Source organism: Grampus griseus (assembly GCF_964374135.1).
Source record: "Grampus griseus genome assembly, chromosome: 19".
NCBI lineage: Eukaryota > Metazoa > Chordata > Mammalia > Artiodactyla > Delphinidae > Grampus > Grampus griseus.
In genome coordinates this window covers 51603240-51610799 of record NC_139013.1, presented here as the reverse complement: position 1 = coordinate 51610799, position 7560 = coordinate 51603240, and positions in this window count along the sequence as shown.

The following is a 7560-nucleotide window of genomic DNA, read 5'->3' as shown; positions in this document are numbered from 1 at the left end:
CCCCCTGGACTCCTGCAATAGCCTCCTAGGCTGTGCTCCCTGTTCCTCTTGCCCGCTTATGAGTTCTTTCTCGCTGTAAGTTAATCAGATCCAGTTGCTTCCCCAAACAAAACCCTCCAATAGCTTCCAATCAAACTTAGGGAAAAAAAGTCCAAAGTAGAAAGCCCTGAGAGATGTGGGCCTCGTACTTCCTCTGTGATGTCATTTCCTACCACTCTTCTCTCCCTCGATGTGCACTAACCAAACTGGCCTTCTTGCTGTTCCTTGGACAGGCCTCACAGATGCCCACCCCAGGGCCTTTGCACTGGCTGATTTCTAAGCCTGGAAATGTCTTTCCTCATATTTTCAGACTTTGATCTTTCCTTCTGCATACATCAGAGCTCAAATGTCAGCTCCTCAGAGAGGCCTTCACTTATCTTCCTGTATAATGAATGCTTCCCTCAACCTCCTTCATTTTTCCTCACTGCATTCAATGAGTACCTAAAATAATATATGTTTATTTGTGTATCGTGTGTCTCCTCTGATTATAAGTTTCATGAGGCCTGGCAGGAACTTCCTAGTTTATTTATCACTGTATTGCCAGCCTCTAAAACAATGCATGGAATATAACTGATACACAATAAATATAGACTTACTGAAAGAAAGAAACAGACTGAAGGAAGGGAGGAAGGGAGAAAATCTTCCTGGATCTTTTCGTCCCTTGCTGCCTAACCTGACCTTGCCAATGTGGAGAAAGATGAATTATCAAGAGTGATTCAAAGGACATGAAACTTCCAAGCCTCAGAAGGTCACGATATAACAGCTATGGGCAGAGGTCGCCCCAGTTACTTCTTTCAAACCAAGTCCTGTGCAAGAACCTTTATTTCCTCCTTCGAGCCACACCATTTTCCACTTTGTACTCTTTAAATTTAGTATGTTGTTGATATGCCCAAAAGCATGCAAAAGATACTCAATTTCTGTCCTCCCTCTAGAATTCTAGCCAATACGCTGCTGATTTATTCTGCAGCATTTATATCATGTAAGTCATTTGCCTGCTCCTTAGACCTGTTTTAACGTGAAGTCATTTGAATTCCTTTAAGTCATTGGATTTCCTCATTACCTCCCCACGGGGTCTCTTTCTCCTATTCTTGGAGGCTCCGGGTTAATTACTCCGCTTCTTCAGTTTCTCCCTCTGTAAAACTAGCATAATCGTAGTAACTTCCCAGAGCGGTTGTGAGGATTAAATGAGATGATACTAGTGAAGCACTGACAAGAAGGTCTGGCACATAACAGGTGCTCAGCAAGTGCTAAGTGTTCTTATGTTTATGATCGCTGTCATCACCACAGTCGTCCTCCTGGTTTTTAATGGCATTTTTCCCAGCTCACGAATTATTAGCTTCTGGTTGACTTTCAAGTCAAAAATCTAGTCTCTTCACCTCTACAGTCCGGGCTCCGCCAGCTACCTCCTCTCGGGTCTGGCTTGACAACTTCACGTCTCACTTCTCCCTGATGTAAATGCTGGACTGTAGTGAACGTTAATCTATTTTCTGACTCCATCTGCCATTTCCCCTTCCTATTCCAGCTCTTTAAACATCGCTATTCTACTGCTTTTTATTTCATGCTCCATGTATTTAATTTGATTTTTTAACATTTAAATTCATTCTTATATTTTCAGAAATATGTTAGACATCTTTGCCTAGCAAGGTTTGAAACTAATTAACACTTTAATATATTTATTATCTTGGAAAAACATCTTGATTGAGGTATAACATAAAGTGTACGGCTCAGTGAATTGCTCCATGTGGATACACCTGTGAACTCACCATCCGGGTCAAGATAAAGAACATTCCCAGTAACCCAGAAGGTTCCCTCAGTGTTTCCAGTTAGTACCTCCCCCAGGAAACCACTGTTCTGACTTCTATCACTATTGATTGGTTTTTCCTGTTCTTGAACCTTTGCATTTGGCATATTTCACTCCATACAGTGTCTTTGAAATTCTTCCATTTGTTACTTTGAAATTCTTCCATTTGTTACTTTGAAATTCTTCCATTTGTTACTTGTAGCAATAGTTGGTTCTTTATTACTGTGACTCTACCACTGCGTGAATATACCACCATTTATGTATCTGTTTCCCTGTTGGCAGATACTTGGACTGTTTCCAGTTTGGGGCTATTACAATAAAGCTGTTACGAACATTCTCAAACAAGTCTTTGTTTGGGTGGACACATGCGCTTTTTTCCCTTGTGGATGTGCCCGAGTTCAGTTGCCGGGTCACAGAAAAGGCATATGTTCAGCTTCAGCAGACGCTGCCAGTTTTCCAAAGTGGCTGTACCAAACTACACTCCCACCAGTCGTTTATGAGAGTTCCAGTTGCTCCACATCCCTCAATAATCGGTGGTGTCTTTGTTTTAATTACACCCATTCTGGTGAGTGTGTAGTGGTATCTTGTTGTTTTAATTTGTATTTCCATAACGAATAACAATGTTGAGCACCTTTTTATATGCTTTTTGATCACTTGTATCTTTTTTTAAGTGCTTGTTTAACCTTTGTTTCATTTTTAAAAATTGGGTTTTCAAATCGATTTTTTTAGGAGTTCTTTTATTATGTATATGGAACACAAATTTCTTCTCCCAACGTGTGGCTTCTGGAGGATCTTACAGAAAACCCCAAACGCACTTTTTGGCCAACCCAATACTTTCCCCGTAGAACATCGGCGTAGATTACATTCCCTGCGTGCCATGATCCTGTCTTTCTCATCCTTCACTGGTCCCCCAAGTCCCTGTGCCTGACTCATGAGGTGTCCCACCATCTGGCCCACTCCTCCCTCCCCACCCTCACCTTCTAGACCCACACTGCCCTCCATCCCAGACCCTGTGCACAGACCCAGCTCTTCATCCTGCCACCTCTTCCCTCCTGCCTGGACTCCTTCTCCCATGACTTTGGTGCCTGAAAAACTGCTCGCCGCTCCAGCACCTCCTCTGTGAAGCCTCTCCTGGCTTCTTTCTGTCTCTTTGTGCCTTGAAATCTGCCTCTGGAACCAGACTGCTGGGTTCAAACCCTCCTTCTGTCCCTTTCCAGCTCTGTGGCCCTGAGGTTTAAATGGCCTAAACCTCAGATTCCTCACTGGGAAAAATTGTGGTTCCTGCTATATATGGTTTTGTGCAAATAAATGAGATGATCCAGGTACAACTGTTTAGCACAGTGTCTGGCACATAGTAAGTGCTCTGTAAATGATTTTTAAAAAAATGTCAAGGGGTTTCCCTGGTGGTGCAGTGGTTGAGAGTCCGCCTGCCGATGCAGGGGACGTGGGTTCGTGCCCTGGTCTGGGAAGATCCCACATGCCGCGGAATGGCTGGGCCCGTGAGCCATGGCCGCTGAGCCTGCGCGTCTAGAGCCTGTGCTCCGCACAGAGGCCACAGCGGTGAGAGGCCCACGTACCGCAAAAAAAAAAAAAAGTCAAAAATAGTCATACCCATCACACTAATGCCATTTATCTGTTAACATATTGGTCTTTTCACTAGACTGGGTGTTTCTTGAAATCAGAAGTCATTACCTTAACTTTTGGAGTTTGTGGAGTTCTTAGTGCAGTTTGCTGTGCAGGGAGCTTTACGTCCATTTCCCCAACAGATGTTTACAACAACCTGCAAGGTAAGTGTTAGGATCTCCATGCCATGGGTTACAAAACTGAGGCTCCAGCCCACATCCCTCAGCTGATTCATAGAGGAGCCAGGATTTTGACTCCCTGATTCACTGCAAAGTTTTTAAGCCATTCATTGGACATTCTTGCCTCTCCATGTGTCCCCAGCACCTACACAATGAGCTTGGTAAATATCTGATGAGTAGAATTGAGTCTAATAAACCCCAACGTACCCAAGCTTGTCAGAAAAGAACATGGGTTTATCTGTGCTGCTGAAGTTTTGAAGCTGACCCTCAAAGGCCAAGCAATTAGAGACTGAGATCCTTCTGGCAAAACAGACAGCACTAGAGCAGGTGCCTGCTTTCAACTTTTCCCTCTCAGGAAACAGTGGTTTCAACATCAGTAAGTTGAAGGTGTGCTCTTTAATTGACACAATGCTACTTTTCCAGAGGAACAGGTTGTCGCTTTTCACAAAATTTGTCCTATTTAATGAAACGTTGTTCGCTATCTTAGTTACCTACCATCTCACCTATCGCTATATTACAGTCCCAAGCTTTTAAAATGCTGTACCAAGAGTCTTGGGAAGATCCTTTTCAGGCAGATTCTGGAAGCTTGGCCTCTCCAGCTCAATTGTAAATACCTTGAGAGCAGGAATCACCTCATATCCGTCTTTATCTCCCATGGCACCTGACTCAGTTAGGCAGGAATTCAATAAGTATTTGCCAAATCCGTTACTGCCTGCTTATTTCATGCTGGGGACTGGGCTAAGCCTTGGGAAGGAGAAAGGAGGAATCACATTCAGATCTTACCCTCCAGGAGCTTCTAGGCCAACCCAGGAGATAAGAGTCAAATGTAAACAAAAAGCATCTGATATGGAAAACGGTGTTTGTAATGGGGATTATAGCAGAGAGCTACACTGGGGTACCGCCCTCCCCCCACCCCAACACACACCCAAAGCACCATTTGTACCTAAAGATTGCTGGGAAGTTCTTTGCTATTAAAATAAGCATGGACATACTGTGGAGTACACTCTAACATGTATATACACTTTAAGGTAAAATGCAGATTTCAAGGTGCTGTATTTGGTAGACCTGTGCCCCCAACCTTTCTTTAGCTCCCCTCTCCTCTGCCTCTAGGAATGTTTTGGTGGGTGTGATGCTGAACACTGCTATTGGCATCAGACAAAACCGGGTTTTCATTCAGGCTCTGCTCCATCACTTTCTAGCTGTGTGATTTTGAGCAAATGGTCTGAGCTCTCTGAACCTCAGAGTATTCATGATTTTTATGAGGGTTAGTGTTTCATGTAAAGCTTTTGTCACATACACAGTAGCTTTTATGCCTGTTGTGAGAAAACAAGTGTGGGACGGATGGATGGATGGATGGAGCAGGGAACAGGCCAGCCTTGCCACAGCAAAAAAGGCACATTCCCTCTGACATGAACACTTTGCAACTCTATAGCATTTTATACACTTGAAGCATTTTCATAATCACACAAAAATCAAAGAAAGTAGAGCCATCCCAATTCTACCTATGAGAAAAACTGAAGCCTCAAGAAATGCCCAGAGGGACTTCCCTGGTGGCGCAGTGGTTAAGAATCTGCCTGCCAGTGTAGGGGACACGGGTTCAATCCCTGGTCTGGGAAGATCCCACCTGCCACGGAGCAACTAAGCCCGTGCAACACAACTACTGAGCCTGCGCTCTGGAGCCCACGTGCCACAACTACCGAAGCCTGCGTGCCTAGAGCCTGTGCTCCCCAACAAGAGAAGCCACTGCAATGAGAAGCCCACGCACTGCAACGAAGAGTAGCCCCTGCTCACTGCAACTAGAGAAAGCCCATGCGCAGCAACGAAGACCCAATGCAGCCAAAAATAAAGAGTCTTGCAAAGACTGAGATCGGTCATCTTGAGATTTGAGCCACTGCCTGGTTCAGCATCTTTAACACAACAGCTTGGGGACTTGTTAGGCGATAGAGGATGGGGAGAAGGGAGTCTGCCTTTCAAACTGCTGCCTTTCCTTTCTGAGCTGTGTACGGCCTGTTAATTTGACCTACATGTTGTGAGACACAGAGTCACAGAATCCTCACGGCTGGGGTAGTGCAAAAGTCCTTCACTTTCCCTGTTGAGAAGCTGATACAAGCGATGGACTCTTCTCTCCTTAAGAACATACAGACACACAAAAACTCACATACAGTTTCAGGAAGCCCCGGGGGCCCTGAAGCCCCTCCACCATGCCCCCTAAGGCACTCAAGCCCCCTCTACAGAGACCATCCTGAGCCTGACCAACTGCAGAAACCACAAGCTCATTTCCTCCAGCAGACCGGTAGAAACAGTATAACCCAACATAACAAAGCCCTGCAACTTCAGCCAGGGACAACTCCCCCACCCAGCTCTGCAATCATCCGAATTCTAAGTCTATCCTTCAATAAATGTCCAAAGTCAAACCATCCATTTCCCTCCCAGACTTTCGCAAGTCTTGGTGGAGATAATTGAGGTTATCTGTGTTTTAGAAATAAAAATTGCCAGTGTGTTAATAGAACGGGGAGACCCGTGAACAGGATTAATACAGAGGTTACCTAGAGTCGATTGGCTTCACCACAGGCAATGCCTTCATTGTCATGAAAGCCAAGATTGAGCACAAAAGGTAAAGAACCGGGTCGGCAGCCGAGGGAAATTTGGTGAGGTATTCAGTTCATGTGTTCGTTCAGCACTCATGTATCGAGCACTTACTACGTGCCAGGCACTGTTCTAGACCCCCAGGATACATCTGAGACTAAAACAGAAAAATCCTCACCCTGAATGTAATCTTTGAGCTTACATTCTAGTGGGGGAGATGGACAAATGCCAATAAACATAATAAATAAGTCAATTTTATAGTATGCTAGAAGGCAAAAAGTTCTAGGGGGGGAAAAGGAATTAAGCTGGATAAAGGGATCAGGAGTGTGTGTTCAATGGAGGAAGCACGTTGCAGGGTTCAACTAGGGTCAGGAAACCTGCATTGAAATAACATTTGAGCAAGACTTGAAGGCGAGGAGACCACATACACATCTTGACCAAGATGATGCCAACGACAATACTCAATGGCTAACATTCACCTATTCACTCAACCAATATATACTGAGTGCATTAAGAGCTAGGTGCTTGTGGTCGGCTGAATAACGGTCCCCAAAGATATCCAGGTCCTAACCCCTGGAACCCCTGGAACCTGTGTATGTCACCTATATGGCAAAAGGGACTTTGCAGATGTCACAAAGTTAAGGATTTTGAAATAGGGAGATTATCCTGGATCATCCAGTGGGCCCTAAATGTAATCATGAGGGTCCTTATTGCAAGAGGGAGATTTGACTTCATAGAAGGAAAAAAAGTGATGTAACAAACGTATGGATACCAAGGGGGGGAAGTGGCGGGGAGGGGGGCGTGTGTGATGAATTGGGAGATTGGGATTGACATATATACACTAATATATATAAAATGGATAACTAATAAGAACCTGCTGTATAAAAAAATAAATAAAATTCTAAAATTCAAAAAAAAAAAGTGATGTGACGATGAAAGCAGGGGAGAAAACGTGAAGTGAGGCGGGACCATAAGCAAAGGAATGAGGGAGCTGGAAAAGGCAAGGAAACCAACTCTCGCCTGGAGACTCCAGAAGGAAGCTGCCCTTCTGACACCTTGATCTTATTCCCATAAGACTCACTGTAGACTTCTGACCCCAGAACTGTAAGAATAAATCTGTGTTGTTTTATGCCACCAGTTTTTGGTAATTTGTTACAGCAGCCATAGGAACCCAATACAGTGCTATTTTAGACAGGGATATAGTGAGAAAAAAACTGATGGAAATCCCTGCATGTGGATGTCCCGCCCTTGACCACTCATTCTGCACCTGGCACTGGCCTGTGCCTTTGATACACAGCATCCTTTTAGTGATCACATCCGTCCTAGGGGACG